Source organism: Azolla caroliniana, unplaced genomic scaffold (genome assembly GCF_043228905.1).
Source record: "Azolla caroliniana isolate FFs.n. ecotype wild unplaced genomic scaffold, voAzoCaro1.0.p SCAF_75, whole genome shotgun sequence".
NCBI lineage: Eukaryota > Viridiplantae > Streptophyta > Polypodiopsida > Salviniales > Salviniaceae > Azolla > Azolla caroliniana.
The window spans coordinates 5,001-26,462 of record NW_028230510.1 but is presented as its reverse complement, the minus strand read 5'-3'; the positions used below and the strand labels follow the sequence as shown (position 1 = coordinate 26,462).

General features: G+C 47.4%; 4 non-coding genes and 1 pseudogene across 4 annotated transcripts; 4 read left to right on the top strand and 1 right to left on the bottom strand.

Annotated features, from left to right (window-relative positions):
* The first annotated feature begins 3,449 nt into the window (after positions 1-3,449).
* LOC147849347 (18S ribosomal RNA) lies at positions 3,450-5,270 on the top strand (annotated as a pseudogene).
* A 644-nt stretch (positions 5,271-5,914) lies between these two features.
* Positions 5,915-5,988, top strand: TRNAP-UGG (transfer RNA proline (anticodon UGG)). The gene has a single exon. It is a non-coding gene; the product is annotated as a tRNA-Pro (tRNA).
* Positions 5,989-8,070: 2,082 nt separating this feature from the next.
* On the top strand, positions 8,071-8,144 carry TRNAD-GUC (transfer RNA aspartic acid (anticodon GUC)). Its single transcript has one exon. It is a non-coding gene; the product is annotated as a tRNA-Asp (tRNA).
* Positions 8,145-8,944: 800 nt separating this feature from the next.
* Positions 8,945-9,017, top strand: TRNAK-UUU (transfer RNA lysine (anticodon UUU)). The gene has a single exon. It is a non-coding gene; the product is annotated as a tRNA-Lys (tRNA).
* Positions 9,018-14,419: 5,402 nt separating this feature from the next.
* TRNAF-GAA (transfer RNA phenylalanine (anticodon GAA)) lies at positions 14,420-14,493 on the bottom strand. Its single transcript has one exon. It is a non-coding gene; the product is annotated as a tRNA-Phe (tRNA).
* Between the last annotated feature and the right edge of the window lie 6,969 nt (positions 14,494-21,462).

Here is a 21,462-nt window from a genome sequence, read left to right as displayed (position 1 = left end):
TGAAAAGAAAAGTGCTGCTTTGCTTTGCTTTGCTGGATTCGCAGATTATGGCCAGAAGATGATATTGCCTTCTTGCATGATCCTTCTGAATTTTACCAACGGAATTTCGAAATTCCAGCATTCAATTCTTTCCGCAATCTGAGCCGCATTAAAGATTATCGTATAATAATCCATGAATATTCAGGCCTTCTTGAAAGTTCAAAAGAAGAACTTTGGTTTGGTAGCCATTTATATTACACTTTTTACTTAATAACCACCTGCGAATTGATGACATCCTTGTGAGGTTGGTAGCGATCGAAGGCTAAGTACCAGCTGTATTTGCACTTTCCCTGCTTGCTTGCTTGCTTGCTTGCTTGCTTGCTTGCTGTTCGGCGCCCGCCGCTTTTGTCGTTAGCACTCTTTTGTTCATTAATCAAGCGTTTCGTTCCGTCCGGGCATCTTTGTAAGACGTGAAACACCCGATCCCATTCCGACCTCGATATGTGAAAAGCGTTTTCTGCCATATGTACTGATAATTTTCGGGAGACGTGGTTCGACAGCCCGGACCCTTTCAAATCGTATATGCGATTGCCTAAAGGTCAGATGCGAATCTGATATCAGCCAGAAACAATGAAAAGGCGTACGACAACGCAAAAAAGCAAGCTATGGATGTGAAGACAGATTAGAACGGTAAACACACAATACCAATGATGCGTAAATCCCTGGCTGGCATGCATTATCGGAAAATCTGTTCCTCAACTCTTACGCTCGAGAGAGCTAGGGAACTTGTCAGGGAAATCTAAAGTGTTTAGTTAAACGAGACGCTAAGAAAGGAGGAAGGACGAAGCCCTTCTTGCTTGCTTGCTTGCTTGCTTGCTTGCTTGCTTGCTGCGGATTGTACAAACTTCGTATCGCACAGCACGGAAAGAGAACTCAAGAGCGTAAAGGAAAAAACAGAGGATGCAGGGTCATTTGGTAGACGTTTTCGTCGAAACAATGAATCCTCTGTCCAAGTACTCGACCAATTCTTTCCGCGCTTCTTCCGCATTTTACAAACGTCCGAAGATTATTGTATAATAATCTATGCGGGCTTCTTTTTGTCTCGGTTTTAAGCAGTCACAGGTTGAGTGGCGATCGCAGAACACTCATTAAGATTTTGTACGGTGTTCGGTAGGTTCAACTCCTACTGCATCGAAAAGAATGCATTGGATGGATGCCTGGGCATTGAGAGGGAAGGACGCTTCCAAAGGCGAAAGGCCATGGGGAGATACCGTCTGTGATCCATGGGTTTCCAATCGGGAAACCGTATCCAAGCTTGCCGGGCATGCCGTGTGCTGCGGCTCTGCCTCGGACTTGAGAAACTTAGCGAACTGAAACATCATTGTAGCTAAAGGAAAGGAAATCAACTGAGACTCCGTTAGTAGCGGCGAGCGAAAGCGGATTAGGCAAAGAAAAGGGAAGGGGCCCCAGCCCAGAAGGGCCGCTTTCCCTGGCCCCGTGCGGGGGAGAACTTGCAGTAGAGGGAAGGGTGGGAACCCTTCCTCAAGGAATTCTGAAAAGGTTGGAAGATCTGGCCAAAGAAGGTGATAGCCCCGTAGATCTTTCCTGGCAAGTTTGATTACCATTACAAAACGCGGATACCGTGTTTGAATAATGATCGCTTTACGTGACTAAGGGGGACCACCCCCGCGCCTAAGTATTCCTCAATGACCGATAGCGTACCACAAGTACCGTGAGGGAAAAGTGAAAAGACCCCGCCGTATGCCGGGAGTGCAATAGAAAACCTGAAATCCGATGCAAACTATCAGTCGGAAGAGCGAAGCTGAGAAAATGCGGCAAAGCCACTAATGTTCGATGGAACGCATACGCGAAGCTGAGAAAGCGCTGTAGCTTTCGGAGGCAAAGCCACTAATGTTCGCATACGCGAACCCTTGAGCGAAGCTTCGCGTTGTCGGCTCTCGCTTTAGCACTTTCCACCCTAACGGCGTACCTTTTGCATAATGGGTCAGCGAGTGAATGGGAACAGCGGCTTAAGCCATTAGGTGTAGGCGCAACGAGGTTGAATCTTCGGCGTTGTTTCTATTTGACCCGAAACCGATTGATCTAGCCACGAGCAGGTTGAATCGAGCTCTCCACAGAGGCCTTGGAGGACCGAACTCACGTATGTGGCAAAATACGGGGATGACTCGTGGCTAGGGGTGAATCAAAGAGCTACGACTCCGCCGTTCCTTTGTTGAAGTCCGAAGGACCACAAGAAGAGGGAAAAGGAGTCCTCCTCTGGCCTTTCGCCCCACAAGCGTGCGAACGCTTTTTCAATAACTGGCTCATAACGGTGAAACCAGCTTACCCTTTGAGAGTAATGGCCACACCGTGGGAAGTCGTGAAAGCTTCTCTCCCTTTATTGCGGTCGAGTGCCCCAGCAAGCAAGCAAGCAAGCAAGCAAGCACGCCCTCAACGACGAGGAATAAAGCGGGTCAGGCCCCAAGATGAAAGCAGGTCAAGTTTGGTAGGCGGTTAGCTAACGCCAACCCGGGTTCAGCAAGCAAGCAAGCAAGCAAGAATGCGCCAGGATAGGTGCCCCGGGACCAACACTTAAACAGTCCAGGGTCCCACCACCAAAAGGTCTTGTTCCCACTGTCCTCGTTGCTTTATCTCGTATTCCAGAACCACCTTGTTCTTAGGGAATCTCTCTCGTAGCTACGAGCTAGCTCATTGACCCCGTAACGACTGATTCGAAAGATGAGAGCATGATTGTTAATGCCAACACGCCGGTTCTCACTCCCTTCGGCCGAATCCATCTCGAACCAAAGGTTGGTTCTCCGGCCATATGCACCAGTGTATCGAGAGCTGCTGCTTTTCAGCGAAGAAAAAAACTAAACTTTAGACGGGCTTCGTGATGTTTATGCTTTTTCATTGGAGCATCTATGAACATGTGAACACTGCTGCTGGCCCGACTGAAATTCACTTACGTAACCTTCTAGCCGAGGTCAATTTTGTCACTGAGATTGTTGTTCTAGCTAGGCCTTCTTGCTCTCTGGAGCCAAGTGAAGCGCAGTGATCATTGGAATGCAAGGCCATGAACATGACGTAAGGGAAGGCCGAATCCATCTCGAACCAAAGGTTGGTTCTCCGGCCATATGCACCGGTTCATCGTAACCGTTCGAGAGCGAAAAAAAAAACTAAACGCAGAAGCTAGACAATTGCGGCGCGGCCCAACAAGAAAAGAAAAGAAGCGGATTGACGTGGCCGCAGTCATTCGACCTCCCCATGCTATCTGAGTGGATGCACCTCACCCTTCCACTGGCTATGCGGGGACTGGACCAATGTGATCTCGCCTTGACGTTGGCGGTCCGGCTTATGGAGAAGAGACCAACTGTGGTGTGGCCTTCTCCAACCAAGAGTCACACCAAAATTCAAATATTGCACATGAATTCATCAACCTGCCTCGTATGGCAGAAATTGACCAAAAAACCGAGTTTGATCCTGGCTCAGAATGAACGCTAGCGATATGCTTAACACATGCAAGTCGAACGTTGTTTTCGTCTATAGAACAGTTGAAGACAAAGTGGCGAACGGGTGCGTAACGCGTGGGAATCTGCCAAACAGTTTGGGCCGAATCCCAAAGAAACGAAAGCAGCTTTGCTGCTTGCTTGCTTGCTTGCTTGCTTGCTTGCTGCTTTTCGATAAAGCTAAAAAGCGCTGTTTGATGAGCCTGCGTAGTATTAGGTAGTTGGTTGGGTAAAGGCTGACCAAGCCGCAGATGCTTAGCTGATCTTTTCGGACGATCAGCCACACTGGGACTGAGACACGGCCCAGACTCCGTAGGGAGGCAGCAGTGGGGAATATCGGACAATGGGCGAAAGCCCGATCCAGCAATATCGCGTGAGTGAGTGAAAAACGTCGCTAACGCGAGGAAGGGCAATGCCGCTTGTAAAGCTCTTTCGTCGAGTACGCGATTATGACAAGACTCGAAGAAGAAGCCCCGGCTAACTCCGTGCCAGCAGCCGCGGTAAGACGGGGGGGGCAAGTGTTATTCGGAATGACTGGGCGTAAAGGGCACGTAGGCAGTGAATCAGGTTGAAAGTCAAAGGCGCCAGCTCAACTGGCGGAATGCTTTCAAAACCAATTTACTCGAGTGGGACAGAGGGGAGTGGAATTTCGTGTGTAGGGATAAAATCCGGAGATATACGAAGGAACGCCGAAGTAGCGAAGGCAGCTTTCTGGGTCTCTACTGACGCTGAGGTGCGAAAGCTTGGGGAGCAAACAGGATTAGATACCCTGGTAGTCCATGCCGTAAACGATGAGTGTTCGTCCTTGGTCCGCGGATCGGGGGCCCAGCTAACGCGTTAAACACTCCGCCTGGGGAGTACGGTCGCAAGACTGAAACTCAAAGGAATTGACGGGGGCCTGCACAAGCGGTGGAGCATGTGGTTTAATTCGATACAACGCGCAAAACCTTACCAGCCCTTGACATATGAACACTTGACGTATGAACACTTGACATATGAACCGGTGTGCTTGTCCTTAACGGGATGAAACGAAAATTCATACAGGTGCTGCATGGCTGTCGTCAGCTCGTGTCGTGAGACGTTTTTGGTTAACTCCTATAACGAGCGAAACCCTCGTTTTGTGTTGCTAAGATATGCTGCTCCCAGAGGATCAATGTCATCATTCACCCTCGGCAAGCAGGAACATAGAACATGGGCTGGCTTCCGACGAACTTGAGGTTCCGACGAGCGAGCCGGTGGTAAGTGAGCCGCTTCATCGGTACCTGCCCATGAATCTGTGTTCAGTCAGCGGTTAGCCAGGATTGATGACACTCCCTCTGTGCCGATGTTGCACTCACAAGAGACTGCCCGTAGTTCTACTATGGAGGAAGGTGAGGATGACGTCAAGTCCGCATGGCCCTTATGGGCTGGGCTACACACGTGCTACAATGGCAATTACAATAGGAAGCAGGGCCGTAAGGCGGAGCGAATCCAGAAAGATTGCCTCAGTTCGGATTGTTCTCTGCAACTCGAGAACATGAAGTTGGAATCGCTAGTAATCGCGGATCAGCATGCCGCGGTGAATATGTACTCGGGCCCCGTACACACCGCCCGTCACACCCTGGGAATTGGTTTCGCCCGAAGCATCGACCAGAGATCACCCATTACTAAAGTGTTCCATGCCTAGTTGAGTGTGGCCCATTTTGGTATTGGTGGTCTTCTTGGCGCATATCACGGTTGGGTCAGTGACTGGGGTGAAGTCGTAACATGGTAGTCGTAGGGGAACCTGTGGCTGGAGGGAATCTCAAAGGGAAGCGCCAGCGTCCTTTCGTTAACTGTACTGACTTGATGAAGTTAATTCCAAGTTGGGTAAATGCCGGCCCGGCCCGGCCCGGCCCGGCCCGGCCGGATGAAGCGCTATGCGCGAGGAGGAAGCGCTTCTTCATGAAGCGCATGAAGGGATTGAAACCGTAGACCAATCGCGGATGAAGCGGTTAACAGTTGAGCTACCAGCGCGGGAAGGGAAAATGTACGGTTAGTATCATATACATTCTTTGACTTTCGAGCCGCCTCATGACCTGTGAGACGTTAACTATTCAAAGACCCCAGCTGCTTGCTGCTTTCTTCGAGATTTCATGAACCTCGCTAAAGCCTAAAGCAGCAAGCAAGCAAGCAAGCAAGCAAGCAAGCATTGGAGTTCGAAAAACGTATAGATCGAAAGACGACGACAAAGCGAAGGCCTTCATTGCATTGCTGCGACTTGCTTGCTGCAAGGACATAAGACTTTCTTTCTAGGCCCTTTTCCCTTCCCGAGATTGAGTGATGAGAGATCGGGTGCCAACCAAGCGGCTTAGGCGCTAATCGATAGCTTACGCCGGCCCTCAACCATTACTGCTGGGGATGGCCCACGCAGCAAGCAAGCAAGCAAGCAAGCAAGCAAGCAAGCACGAGGTGTAGCGCAGTCTGGTAGCGCATCTGTTTTGGGTACAGAGGGCCATAGGTTCGAATCCTGTCACCTCGATTATTGCCGTGTACTGGGCGGGTAACCTTTCGCTCCGTCCTTTTTCCACGTCTTTCTCTGCGCTTCTTGCGGCTTCTTGTGGCATAACTCTGTCCACGGATCAAACAAGCATTGTAACCTGCCTGCCTGAAACTTCTCTGAAGACATGACCTTCTGAGTCATCTAGGCATTCATTTTGAAACCCGGAAATTTCGTATATAGAGTTGTGAAGACTATGCCTCCTATAGATAGTAGGAAATGGTTAACCCGAAGGTCCTAGGATTGAGAGGAGGTACTACAGATCGTAGTGCTTTAACCTCTTGCCATAAGCATCTGGCTGGGTGTAGAGTTGATTCAAGCACGTCTTCATCAGGTTTTCAAAGCCAAGTCCCTTTCGTCTAGTGGTTAGGACATCGTCTTTTCATGTCGAAGAAACGGGTTCGATTCCCGTAAGGGATAACTTTCTTGCTTGCTTGCTTGCTTGCTTGCTTGCTTGCTTGGGGAGGCTAGCAAAAGGTCCCTAGCCTCTTCGTTAGAGGGTTGAGCAAGAGGTCCACAGGACCCCAAGGTCCCGTAGTCCCCACGATGAGTGAGGGCTGGTTTCTCGTGGTTCAGAATGTAAACATCCCCCGCTGAACCCACCGCATCGTCTCATGTGGGTGTCTTAACACTTTCTGAATTGCCGACGACAAGACAATCTGTTCGTTGATCGAAGTCTTGAGCGATTGGGGGGTTCAGTTGAAATTTTGCTTGCCGGCTGACTGACGTTCTCAACAACCAACCAACGATGGGCCAACGAACGAACGAGACCATATGCACCGCGGCATTCCCCTTCCCCGCGCGCGAGCCTTTTCATCCGGATGAACAAATTCGTCACTCAACGGCGGGCGGTCAATTCGCGTAGTTTTTATTTTGTGCACAATCTAACTCTTGTGACCGAAAGCGTGCTCATGTCAACGAGACAAGTGCGCCGGAAGAGTCACTGGAGGAGTAGCGAAGGTGCGTGCCGGAGATCCCCCTTCGACTGATGAGAGCGAATCAAACTCTGACGAGCAAGCAAGCAAGCAAGCAAGCAAGCAAGCAAACCTAGGACTTGTAAGGGACGAGAGGGGAGACTTCACATGGAGCGCCCAGGCTTACCGCCTAGAAGCCGGTTCATTATATCAGACCCGCTTCATCGGTTCCCCACAGCATATCAAAATCCTCATCGCCGGTCGACCCGCCAATCTCTTCTCTTGAGGAGAAAAAAAGGCAAGATAAACCCTCGAAAAGGAATGCAGATCCGCTTTCATCGAGTTAACCTTTCAGAAAGAGATCGGCGCTCGTCCCTTCAGTCGCAAACCGAAGCCAAAAGTGGGTGGAGAACTAGAATGGAAATCGACATGTTGAACGATGAACAGGCTAGAGAAAGTGCGTGCAAAGAAAGAGAGATTCAGCCGAACTACATACATAGCCTGCGTAAAAAGAAGAAAGAGAAACCCTGCCTGCCTGAAGGTAGAGCCAAGGAACCTCCGTAAAGCAAAAGGGAAGCAATGCGGACTGCCTATTTACTAAATTTCCAGATGTTCCCGTCACCTGTTATTTGGAGTCGATAGCCAATTCTGCCAGGGACAACTATTTCACCCGCAAACCAATGCCTTAAGCCGCTCAGTCATACCTCCGGCTGGCTCCCCGTTCATCATGAACCGGTTCATCATGAAGGCCTTCATGATGAAAAAGGGGCGGGTTTGATGAACCGCCTTGTAAGTGACCCTTGGCAGCGCATTATAGTCTCTCTCGTGACCCTAACAGACACCCAATAGTTAGTTACGCTAGAAGGTGCGAAATTAATTGGAGTAGGAGCGGCTATCATTGCCTCAGCGGGAGCAGTAGCAGGTACTGGAAACGTATCTAGTCCTTCGACAACCTTTGTGGCGTGAAATCTCTTATTAGCCAAATAATCATTCGGTTATGTTACTCCAGGCTTTGCCTTAACAGAAGTTATCGTCCCGTCTGCTTCGACGATGGCCTTTTCAACATCATTCGTATCTCGAGAAAACAAAGGAGAACAAATAGGTTGTACCTACGTACGGGATGGGGGGCTTGATGAATCCCCCATTTCCAGGGGAAATAGCTCAGTTGGTTAGAGTGCTGGTTTGTCACGCCAGAAGTCGCGGGTTCGAGCCCCGTTTTCCCCGTTAGCATCATGCCAAGTTTGTTTTCTCAAGTCGGAGTTGATGATATTGATGGAAAAGAAGCCCGACCACCTCTGCCCTCCGAGTAGAGCATGTAGCGGAAAAACCAACCTTGTCAGTCTCTACCCTTTTTACACAGGCTATGCCTTTTCTCGTTTAGCGTAGTGTTCAAACATTAGTTTAGGTCATTTAGAGCCCATTCTGTGGCGGTTGGCTCATTCTTTGCCCCTCCGTGCTGGCTTGGCTGCTGCTTAAAGCCTTTATGCTTCCCTCAATTAATCGATTTGTGCCACTTTACCACCTTTCAATTCAATTTGATTCAAAAAGTCAGGTCACGTACTCTTATCTAAGCAGGCTCGGCATGGAAATCATGGGTGGGGTTTTCGGCCACGAAAGGGCAAGGCTTTGCAGTACCAGGTAGGCCTCCATGGGAGAGTGTGATGTACCAAGTCAATCGTTTGAATCCAGAAAACCTTCCAACTTGCTTGCTTGCTTGCTTGCTTGCTTGAGAATGCAATCTTTCAATTATCAGAACTCAAATGGAATGTGAAAGCCTGCCTAAGACGACGACAGAGGAATATTTTGAAAATAGCCCATGGAAAGGCGAAGAAGGGTATTAATGGTTGGCATGAAGCAAATGAAGCGTCTGAATCAAAGGATAGTTACCTATATAACATTCATTTATATATACTAATATAATGCCATCGCGATATGCCCGGCGAACCGGGTCAGAGTTGTTCTTTTTCGTTCAATTACCACATAGAAATCTATCTTATAATTAGTAATAGTAATACAATACATTTGGGTGTATAGCTCAGTTGGTAGAGCATTGGGCTTTTAATCTAATGGTCGCAGGTTCAAGTCCTGCTACACCCAGACTTGAGACTTATAGTAATTACATGATTACAAAAGAAAGTGTACTTCAAAGATCACTCCGCTTCGGCCCAGTTGTGTTGTTGAAGGGGCCATCTGTAAACGTGGCTAGGCTGTACAGTTAAGTTGCCCCTTGCACTCACCTTACGCCTCGACATCATCCATTCGAAAGCGCGCTCGCTGAACCGCTCGAGGACGAGGGAAAAAGCTGGCTTGCTTTTCCGCCCGTAGTACCCTCCTATAGAGCTAAGATTGGAGCTGCCTCTTTTTTGTTTGAAAATGTCAGAAAGGCAGAGCAAAAAAAGTTGTTGTTTTCGAAAGGAATTGACAGAAAATCTTGTAGATAGAATGGCCGCCTTGACTTCCGAGGCTCGATGAAACGGGCTGGCTGCTATGAAACTGCCCAACCTACTTAACTCAGGGGTTAGAGTATCGCTTTCATACGGCGAAAGTCATTGGTTCGAATCCAGTAGTAGGTAACTTGATTTTTCATGCATGGTTTCACTAACCAAGTACCGAGTTCCGTGTTTTCCAGCTTGCATTCGTCGTGAGCCAGAGCCAGTCCTTTGTCGATGGAAGACTCGCGGATGAAGCGGTTCATTGCTGCTGCTTTCGTTCCGATACAAATTAGATAGACCGAGCACTATACATGCCGCTATTGCTTCTATGAAATAAAGTAAATGGGGGGAAGGTCGACCCGCTTTCTACCAGGCGTGCGGAAAGCGATGAAAACCTAACTAAACTAAAGGTCCAATTTTCTGGCTGCCTTATGGTTGAAGCAATGTTCGGTGGCCCGGCGACTAGTGGATGTGGGACGTGTAACTATCCGATTCTGAAACGAACGCCGATGGTCTCATTGACCCAATTTACCGAGAGAGAATTCCGCTAACCATCGTAAGGTGATTAGGTCTGCTGGTTTTCATCGGGGCGGTCCTATGAGATGATTAGAGTGTATCTCATCACATTCCAGATCTATCAAATAATCGATTGTAAAAGAGTAATGGATACGGAGAGTTTGACTCATTGAGAGTAGGGCGCAGAAAGTCAAGTCTTGCGATACTTCTCAAGCCAGCCCTTCGTGGTGCCTGACGGAATTGTCTAAAGCTGTTCTCGGCTCTGGTAACAGAGTTCGCTCCGAAGCTGTCTTGGCTTTTTTTTTGGCCCTCACCGCCTCATGAAGACGAATGAATGGGCCGCATAGATATTCTTCTGCTAATCTTCTCGAAAGCGGCGCAGTAGTAGCATCTAGGTGTGCAAATGGTTGTAGCGGGGGCTAGGTCAGTCAGATCATCCGCAGGTGCGCTTGAATGGAAGTTATTGATCTGGAATTCTTTCCTATAGAGACCTGGCCGGCCGGGAAGAACCAGTTGATAACCCACGGCTTGCTTGCTTGCTTGCTTGCTTGCTTGCTTGACGGCCGAAGAAGCGGTTTTCATCGGCATTCTACCTGCCAAAAAGAAAGCAGAGACTTCTGATTCCGCGATTTTGGGCGAAGCGGAAGATGTTGTCAATGAATAAAGGTACAGCTTGCTCGTTGACATCTCGGAAATATTCTGCCATTGTTGGGGCTAGGTTGAGCCAACTCTCATACGAGCTCTTCAACAGAGCTAGTCCGAAAAATTGATAAACGTTAAGAACAACCCTCTTTCATGCATGTTGGAACAAAACCCTTCAATTCATCACGGCTTACAGTCTACCGGAATAACCTGCCATTATTCTATCGATTTCCTAATGGATGAAGACATGACTGCATGAGATGTTCCAAGTTTCTCCGCCGCATGAACCGCCCCGCCGCTGAGGATTCTCATCAGAATCGTATTACTGCTTCCCAGAGAAGAACAGGTTTAACTGATGCTGTTCAAACAGGTATAGAATATTTCAATGGGGTATAGTATAGCGCTTGGTGTCATGGACTTTTAATTCATGGGAGGTAGTATGGGTTCCGTTTTAGGTAAGAAGATCACTCGCTTAATTGAATATGCCACGGATAAGTCTTTGCTAATAATCATTGTCTGTGCTTTCGAAGGGGCACGTATGCAAGAAGGGACGTTGAGCCTAATGCAAATGGCCGAGATTTCCGCCGCGCCGGCCGTCAAGCCGTTCTACAGATCCATCAAGTTCAGAGAAGATTATTCTATATATCAGTTCCCACCTATCTAACTACGAGTGGTGCTACTGCTAGTTTTGGTATGTTAGGGACATAATTATCGCTGAGTCCGAGGCATACATAGCATCTGCTGGGAAAAGGGTAATTGAATAAACGTTACGTCAAAAGATATCGGAAGCTTATCCTTCAGGGTAGGCGAAGCGTCATCCGTGCAGTCCCGGGGAAGTACTGGACCAATGGGATTTCTAAAGGACCAATCCTAGTACAGGGTGGTAGCGATTCCCATAGAGATCAATAAAAATGAGTTTTCTTTTGCAAAGCAAAAAGCACTAAGGGTCATATGATCATCTTATTGAGAAGAAAAGCAAAAAGCACTAAGGGTTATATGACCATCTTATTGAGAAGAAAAGCAAAAAGCTATAAATACAAGAAAAGAAGGGAATCTCACGAAACAGATTAGATAAAACATGGACATTATCAAAAAGTTTACAGAACGAACTGGAAAGAATACAGAACAAATTGGAAAGATTACAGCAGGCAGGCAGGCAGGCAGGCAGGCAGTTTGACGAAGACATTATCATAAACTTAGTTCGTTTACAGAATGAATTGCACGAGGATTCATCATGGCGATTCTTCGAGAGAACGACGCGGAGCTGTTACCGTTCTTTTCCGTAAAAACTTTTCTTCTGTTCTTGTCATTTTCGATCCTATAATACTTCGGGGCAGGGTCCGCCCCCGAAATTTAGTTGTATCAACCTAACCTTCTGCGCTAAACTAAATTAGAGCAACGAAAGTTGGTTGCTTTAGGCGAGCAACCTTGCCTTATTCTCTATCGGAGCGGGTCTTCCCCCGACAGCAAGCAATTGTCCGTCGCATACATAAATGAATATCGATATTACCACAAAATACAAAAAAGAAAAGAAGAATGCAATGAAATTGCTGATATTGTCCAAATAAAAAAAAGCACTAAGGCATATTTGGTTTGGTCATCTTTAGAGAATAATTCAGCTGGCAGTAGCTGAACTTTACCTAGTTGGTTGCTTTAGGGGATTAATTCCCTTATTCTCTATCGGAGCGGGTCTTCCCCCGAGAGCAAATGTCCGCCCCCTTTCCCCTCCGAGATTATGAGAAATGTTTCCCTTGCAAATATCAAGAAATTGAGTTGGTCGGCTCCTCCCAGGGCGGGCGGGGTCCATCTCCATCATCTGCAACACAAGAGAAGATCTCATATCTCTCTTCAACGGTGCTCCTGTCTCGTCTAAGGTAAGTCCTATAACCACCAAACCTTGTGCTCTCCCCTTCGCTATCACGTCTCTGTATCCTTTAGAGCGTATAGAATCCTCCAACATGTCACCAAACAAAATGTAGGTCAGGGGCTCTATAAAAATAGGATTGCTATCGCTGCCGCTTCTTCCTATAATAAGAGTTAGGGTGTACGTAAAGTTTAGGAAATGTCGGCTTAACGTTTTGCAAATTCAGAGGCGGCTCAAGTAACAAGAGTCAAAGAATGTATATGATACTAACCGTACATTTTTTTTGTTGGTGGCTCAGCGCGCGCTGTTAACCGCTTCATCCGCGATTGGTCTACGGTTCAAATCCTGCTTCCGCGGATGAAGCGGGGAGATTTACCCATTTCCGGAAGAAGCCGGCCGAAGAAAAGAAGCGGTTTTCATCATGCGGAAGCGGAAGCGGAAGCGGAAGCGGAAGCGGAAGCGGAAGAAGCGGTTGTCTTTCACTCATATGCCAAATCAAATCACGTTGGACTATAGCCCATCAATCAGTGAAGAATGAACTATCGTGCTTATTTCAAGCAAGCTCCAATAATTGATGAAAGAACCCATAGGTTGGTTTCCCGAGTCACGCATCGCAATATACTGGGCTTTCTAGTTCGGGGTTTAGCGATTTGCAATGTAACTTTTTGGGAATTCGTTTTGGCGTGGGTTACTGGACATGCTAGTTTGATGTATCCCATTCGATATCTTCGAACCCGAGAGTCGGTAAACTTGACTCCACAATGCTTACGAGAATTGGAATATTCTTCTTCATTATCGACAGATCGGTAGTTTCCGCCCCCGAATATTCTTTCACGAAATGAACCATCTTTCTCTGGTTTATGAGTCTTGTAATGCAACGTAGAAGGTTAATCAACTTGCCCAGGTCTCCATTCCATTAGGTAACTCTCTTTCGGCCCAACTGCGAATCTGTTCAGGAGAGGACAGTCCATCGTAAACAGCCATCCTTGATTATTCACGATGATCTTTCTAAACAAGCCCAAGCTTATCGACAAATCTCTCTGTTACTAAGAAGACCATCTAGCAAGAAGCATATCCGGGAGATGTTTTTCATTTACATTCTTGTCTTTTGGAAAGAGCGGCTAAATCAAGTCTCCAATTAGGTGAAGGTAGTATGACGGCTCTATCCATTGTTGCGGAAATGGAAGGGAAGAGAAAGCTTGTTCGCTTAAAGACTTCTATAAAGGGATATAAAGGGCGGGCAACCGAGACTTCTATTTACCCTTTTCTTAGCCTGACAAAACGCACTTCAGGAAAGGGGAATTGACCTTTCAAACCTCCCTTCCGCCGCGAAGGCGCTTTAGCGTAGTGACCTCCCTTCCTTCCCTCCAATAAATCCCTTTATAAATAGAAAAAGGTGGAATTTCATACTCTAATAGTAAGAATAAGTGTTCAGTAGGATCAAAACCACGAGCAAAAAGAAAGCGCACAGAAGCCTTGAGAGGAAAGGAAAGGAAAGGAAAGGAAAGGAAAGGAAAGGAAAGGAAAGGAAAGGAAAGGCGGTATCCTTGAGTAAAGGCGGAGAGTAGGTGCGAGCATTGAAGCTCAGGTTGGAACAAGAACTGGTCTTATTCTTTGTCGTCTTTCGGAGTATAGAAAGTTCGCGAAAGAGAGCCAATCCCTGATTACGTGTTTATAAAGAAACGGGGTACCGTCGTGCGTGGGGAGAATGCCGCCCGCCCTTCCGCGACGCTTACGTCTCCAATTAAGATCCCGCGTGCGTACAGGGAAGGGAAGGGAAGGGAAGGGAAGGGAAATCTGAAAAACAAATATTACCCAAAAACCTATCCACAGGGGGCAGGCTGTCCACCACACTTTACGCGAAATTTCCATAATTTGGTTTTGCGCTATTCTCGAGCCACTCGTCCGGAGCAGGTAGGCCACACCATTTGCTCAGGGTTGGTGCTAAGATCGGACAGATAGAGAGCTCTGTGGCTCTAGCTCAAAGAGGTTTCGGGTTTTAGTTGCATCTAGCGCATAATTGAGATTTGAACCTAATAATTCGCTGTTTAGGAGTGGATTTGAACCACTGACCCAAGGATTTTCAGTCCTTTGCTCTAACCAACTGAGCTACCTAAACCATGAGAGGAGTCACTACCAACTATTACTACGTCGTCATTGCCCTCTTTGGTCAGAGAAGTAGCCAATTTCTTTTGCATCTCTTAGTGATTGGAGATCGTATGCGCTACGCAGGCCATCTTCAGTAATGTTTTTTGGTTGATTGAGGGCCGTCTGACTTTACCGTAGCCGATAAGTAGCGTTAATCGTCTTCATCGCGCTGATGAAGCAGCGGGTTCATCCACCACCTTGGTTCTTCCCCGCAAGCAACTTCCGCCGTATTATCCATAGCTGTTCATCAAGAAGGCCTAGAGTTAGTTTTCCGATAAGATTCAAGCTACAATTTCAAACAGCACCTTTTCTTCATGAAGCGCAAGAAAACTGCACTGCGGAAGAAGAAGAAGCGGTAAAAAGTGTAATATAAATGGCTACCAAAGTTCTTCTTTTGAACTTTCAAGAAGGCCTGAATATTCATGGATTATTATACGATAATCTTTAATGCGGCTCAGATTGCGGAAAGAATTGAATGCTGGAATTTCGAAATTCCGTTGGTAAAATTCAGAAGGATCATGCAAGAAGGCAATATCATCTTCTGGCCATAATCTGCGAATCCAGCAAAGCAAAGCAAAGCAGCACTTTTCTTTTCACTTTAAACCGAGCCGGCGGCAATCTTGATGAATCACTGGCAAGAAGATGCTTTGCACTTTTCTTTCCACTTTAAAGCAGCAATCTTTTCACTCGGAAATGGCAAAAGAGCTTGGAAGAAGAATAGGCTAGGGACGGAGTCGAACCGTCATTCCAGGATTTGCAGTCCAATACATTGCCATTATGTTACCCAGCCAGCAGAACGTTTTTCCCGCTTAAATGAAGAGAGGCGGGACTCTCATTTAAGGGGGGTGACCTTAGGCCACCCTTTGAAATAATCTAAAGCCTTACAATCAATTTCTGCGATGCCATAAAATGTGAACCAACGACAACGATTTTGGGCAAAATAAGAATTAGTGATTGAAAAAGACCCGCAGCTTGCTTGTGAAGCCGACCAGCGTACTGCCAACACGACTTGTTTATGCCTATTAAAGAACCTTTTAATGCTAATTCACAGAAAACTATACGAAGCATACAAAATAACTAATATACGAAACGGAAGCGACCGATGGAAATACGTCAGTTTCTTACTCATGTAAATAAACTATTTCTTGCTGCTGTTGGTGCTTAGGAAGAGACTGCTGGTTAGGGGGCGGCTTTCGATTCAATGGTGCTTTTTCTTTTCTGAAACTAGCGCAGCACGAATCTCTTCTTTTACCGCAATATTACGCTTTATTGGGTTCGTGTTCAGAATTCTGGATGTCCTACTTCTGCAGAATGTCTCATTTCTGCTTCTGCGAAACTTTAGACCTTTGTTTCCAAATTTCCCACTTCTGCTTTTATTCTTGTGGAACCTAAATTTTCTACTTTTGTAAAATTTCTTCTTTTTGTGGAACCTCTCACTCTCATTTTTGCGAAAGGGACTCCTGAAAAGGAAAGCCACGAACCCTGCAGTAACTGCGGCATACCCACCCTTCATTAAATTGAAAATCAACCCTTTGACCTTGTCGCGGTCACGCCAAATCTTGGTTAGTTCAATCCGAACTATTTTCTTGTTCAATGGTTTTGACAAAATAATTTCCGGTTTACGTGGTTCTGGCAAAATAATTTTTGGTTCACGAAGCTCTTCCACTTTTTCCAGATTCGAATCTTCGATCCCAACAGAATTAAACTTTGCTTACTTGGTGATTGGCGCTCTTGCTGTCACTTCATGTTTTAAAAGGATTACAGGAGTTTTCAGTCCTGTATTCACCAAGATCATATTCTGCGGGTGTAACAGTTTGATTAAACCTCTGTCCCCATCATGACTTTTGTCCCTGTATTATAATGGTTTCACTGAATATTATAGAGCGCCTTCACGTAGTAAAGTGGGACTAGAATTATACAGTTAACCTAAGCCGCACCATTACTGCTGGGGCTTGGCTCCCGAACCGTGCATGAGCTATAGGCCTCACACGGCTCTTCCCGTCATGCTGGCATCTCCTCCCCGTATTTAGCTATGACGGAAGGCGTTTCGAGTTATGGTATGATTTCACTCCAAATTGCAGGCAGGCAGGCAGGCAGGCAGGCAGGCAGTTAGGACGGTGATTTAACGCGAGTTTGAATACCTTACGTATGATTCGCTGTCATCTACGATCCAATTTGAAGAAGTTAATGGGTCCCCGTGTCAGCTCTGGAGCTTGGTGAAGAATCCTATTTCCAAGAGCATACAGCCTGGCGGGCCTTCCGTTTCCGGAGCTTCATGGGCGTTGCCCCGTTCCCCAACCAGATGCTTGGATGTGAGCTATACTCCGTAAGGGATGCCGCGAGCGTAGATGGTCTGTCTCAGACAGAAGAGCCATCGATAACTTACTTTTCTCGGGCGTCAAGGGATGCTCAATGACAATCCCCAAGTTGTCACTGCCTTGCTCCCTCCCGCTATTACGATAACGAGTCCCGTGGTCAGCACCGTCGATTGGGCCACGAAGCTTACACTCATTCATTGTTCGTCCTGCGCCCCGGGCCTTTTGCTTTTGCAGTTTCGAAGGTAGCCGCCCTTCCATCAAGGCCTGGGAGTCAACTGAACATCTCAGCTACTGGCGGAAAAGATCGGCGATCTCTTTTTGTCCGCTTTTGGTTGAAGTTCACGTTATTAATAGCGTGAGCCGTTTTGCAGATATTGCTTAGGGCTAACAGATCACACTGGGGAATAATTAACCAAAGCTCGTTCTGCTTTCTCTTATTCTTGTTCTGTTTCTCGTTTCGAGGTCTGTTTCTAATATCTATGGGAGTTTGTGAGAGGTCCCTCAGGTGAAAGCAGCTTACATGGGAATGAAAGGGATCCTCTTAGCGGCATCTCTAGTAAGAGATGAAGCTAGGAGGTGGGCTGTCTAGTCCCTTAGCCTTCACCGAACCCATTATGCTCAGATGCATACAAAGGCTTATGGTTCCTGGCGAACTTAACACCCGAGGCCAAACCTCGCCTCGAATGTAGGAGCTGCTATAAGTCACTTTATATAGAGACCTTCTTTCAGGGATCAAAAGGCCCCCACGACTCAAGCAGTTGGATGGTTGGATGGGGTGTTCTAAGACCTTTTTCATAGCGTCATACTACCCATACACGATTCCAAATCGGAATCTTTCCCGTCGCTACCGTCTTCGGTGGGTTAGGGGAGGTGGAGATCGGGCTCGGAAAAGATCCAGAACAGGGTCTCCTCTAATCAATCCCGAACAAGTTCTCGAAGCTGTAATCTTACGTAATGTCGTGTGATCAATTCAAGAACCGCTTCTGTTCTGCGCCGATAATCTCAGGATCGCCGCACATTGTTTCTAGTTCGGAGAGAGACACGATCGCCTCTCCTTTCTCCAAAATCGATAGATACTGCCCCCGTAACCTCAGAGGCGAATTTTGCCATATACCCAACCCTAACCATGGGAAGGTTTCAGAACTGAGCAAACCAAGGTTCCCATCCCAAGGCGGCAGAGGTAAAACACCTGCTTGCTTGCTTGCTTGCTTGCTGGGGATGTTAGAACCAACCAGTGCCGATGAACCGGTTCATCATGAAGGCCGGCCCGGCCCGGCCGCCGTTTTCACGCATGAGGAGAAAGGTAGCCTTCTACCGCCCGCCGCCGAGAGAGCACCTCACGCGAAACCCGCTCCGCAACAACAAAGTCGAGCTAATTCGCCGAAGGCCTCTCGGAACTCAGAGAATCTGCAGAACAAGGGAACGGTCTGAGAAGTCACCTTAGCACTGCTGACGAGAGAGAATGATACCGAGGAAAGGAAAGGAAAGGAAAGGAAAGGAAAGGAAACATTTCTCCCTTTCCAGGAGAATCGGGGGGCGGGCAGATTCCAAGCTAACGACCGAGATGAAGGAAAATAAAAATGGGAAAGGGTAGTAAGTGGGAAACAGGAGGAATGGATGATGATGGAACGGTGATGTATCAGATAAGGTGGACCAGCGCTGATAGACAACGGAGAGTAGAACCTGAACCCGACTCTATCGTTGGGTATTCGACCCCTGAACCTTTGGCCGGGTACTCATCTAATGCATTCCGAAAAATACAGTAGGAATTGGACCTACCGAGCACCGTATAGAATCGTAAAAGGAAGACAACTAGGTGATTCGTCGAGCCCCAACCGGCCGGATCCCCTGCCCTTGATGTTATAAGCCCACCTTCAAAGCAAAGCTGGCCCGCTGAACCCCACAACGTCAGGCTTTTCAACCAGTCAAGTTTCCATTGACCTGCATTCTGCTTGGGGAAGGGCAAGGCCCATACCTTGTTGTCATAAGCCCCCCCACCAATAGATAGGGACAGATGGAAATGACCGAACCACGTCCACAGAATGCCGGTACCGAGCAGCTGCTTCGAAGCCGAAGTGATGCGAAGGACTAAAATGACCTATATATTAACAAATACCGCGTATCGTCGAGAGAATGGTCCCTGTAGTAACGTAGGACCCATAAGACCCGATGGCTAAGAGGAAAGTAAAACCATAAATACCGTCGGAAATGATGAAGAGTGCTTCGTAATATTCCATTCCCTAAAACCCGGTGGGAACTGGAGCCAGCCGAACGATAGCTACTAAAGCGTGAACCGCTTATTATTTTAAACCTGCGAGTATGGCATGATGAGCCCAAGTCACGGCAGCTCCAGAGGAAAGGAGAATAAGGGTATTTAGAAAAGGGATTCCCCAGGGATTTAAAACCTCAACTCCTTTGGGGGGCCGAATAGCTCCGATCTCTACCGCGAGTGCCAAAGATAAATAAAAGAAAGCCCAAAAAAAGGCTAGAAGAGACATAACCTCCGAGACGATAAACAAGAGAAAACCGTAGCGAAGCCCTAATTATACCACTTTGGTATGACGTCCTTCGTAAGTAAATTCACATGTAACATCGCGCCGCCATACAAACATGGTGTATAAGATCAAGCTTAGGCCTAAAGTGAGGAGTGTTCCGTCTCCCGCGAATGAATGCATATACATAACAGCACCGATGGTGCTTGCTAAGGCTCCGAGTAACCCCAGGAGAGACCATGGACTTGAATCCACCGGATGATAGGGATGCTCTTAGGAGACACTCGTGTTATTTATTTAATGAATTCACACGAAACGGTTTGTACATGAAAGAGTCTTGGCTACTATAATCAATGTAAGGGAGATGAATCCTATTGCAAATACAATCGGAATGAAGAAATCCTAAAATCCAATAATCAGTTCCACAACCGAAGAGACTTCTAGATCTTTCAGGATTTCTAGGCCACCCGAAAGATCGGGTAGTGTATTCTACGACAGATTGAGGAGCACCTGCGGGAACAACTCTTCGTTGTTATTTTAAAGAGTTGCGATGTCCTCGTGCAATTCGGTCTATAATCTTTCTAAGCTGTTTATGACTATGGGCATGTCTTATCCAATCTGTTTCTTTTCCTCGGTGCTTTATACCTAGGGCAGTCTCCTGCATTCATGGCAGTTCCTATGGTTGCAAAAACAACAAGGAGTCGGTTCCCGTATATACCCGGCTTTTCTTGTATGCTTTCGGCAAGCAAAAAAAACGCTAGCGGGCCTACCACGCTTCGCGCCTGCGTCTTTGCCAGACAGTATTTGCCAGTAGTGCCATCCCACCCGACCTGAGGATTTAGTTTGTCCCTTGCGGGCAGGCAGTTGGTCTACCCATCCCAACATGAAACAAGTGTAAGTTGAAACGAAACCTCGGGCCGGTTACACGTTCCACTGTGCCGAAATGCGGAGGGTGCTGGTCGTAATAGTTACCCCGCGGGGTATGCGCGTGCGCTCTTGACGGGCACTCCAGGACCCGCCAACGCGTTCTTGTTTCCGAGAACCCCCGGGGAACCGTTGGCTCGCTCGTGAGATAACCAAAATCGGAAGTAGAGGACGGCAGGTTCTCCCGCACTCATTTATTCTGACCTCTGATACAGATAACGAGGCCACCTTTACGACCTTCTCCCTTCCTTCCCTTTTTAGGTTCGCCTCACTTGAGTTGCTCGACAAACCGAACTCGGTGCTTACGACGCGGAAGTTGCCTTCGCGCGCCGCCCGTGCCAGGGAACAAGCGGAGCATCGCTAACGGCTTTCATCCGGCCGACTCGGCGCCAGCAGCTTCATGCCGCACTAGAATAATCCAATATGCGGTTCCGCACGTTCTACCGCTTCTCCATTCGTTTCCGATACTGATCATGAAACACCATAAACAGCAAGGTGCTAAAGTCCAGGATTCGAAGTGAAATTCTTGATTTGCCTGTTAGACGCCGTATTGAACCATTCTTGCTTGTTCCTCCCACCAGCCCACGACCGGACTCGAACCGGCTAGTTTCCCGCCAACCCGGGTGGTACATAGGAATGCTCTATCCTTTGAGCTACGTGAGCCAAAATAGCCACTGCTGTTTCTATTACTAAAAAATTGTTCTCCGCGGGCTTTCATCGTGCGTGCTAGGTTGTTGGCCAAGACTAGTTACTAGTCCGCCAATTTCTTATTGTTAGAAAAAAAGAAGCTGGTCATCATTTACTAATATCCAGGACTTAGTGTTCTGGAGAGGATTCTTTGGGACGACGGTACCTACAATCAGGTCCTAAGGTTACTTCGTTCGTGTGCACTCTGTAGATTTAACCAACCTGGCTGGATGAATCGGCAACAGATAACTGTCCTAAGATGAAGCGGTTTTCATCATCATGAAGGCCTTCATGATGAAAAAGGGGCGGGTTTGATGAACCGGTTGGTTTTCATCCGGATGAACCGTTCATCGGCGTTATACCATATAACGCCCGGTTACTTGGTCGCAAGCTTGCGGATAGTTGGTGTACTATGATGGGTGATTTGTTCTGTGTACTGTTTAAGGCGGTACATAAGTTCCCCGAATCGCCGTACAGTCGGCAGCCGCATGAACCGCCCCGCCGGGTTATGGGGAGTGG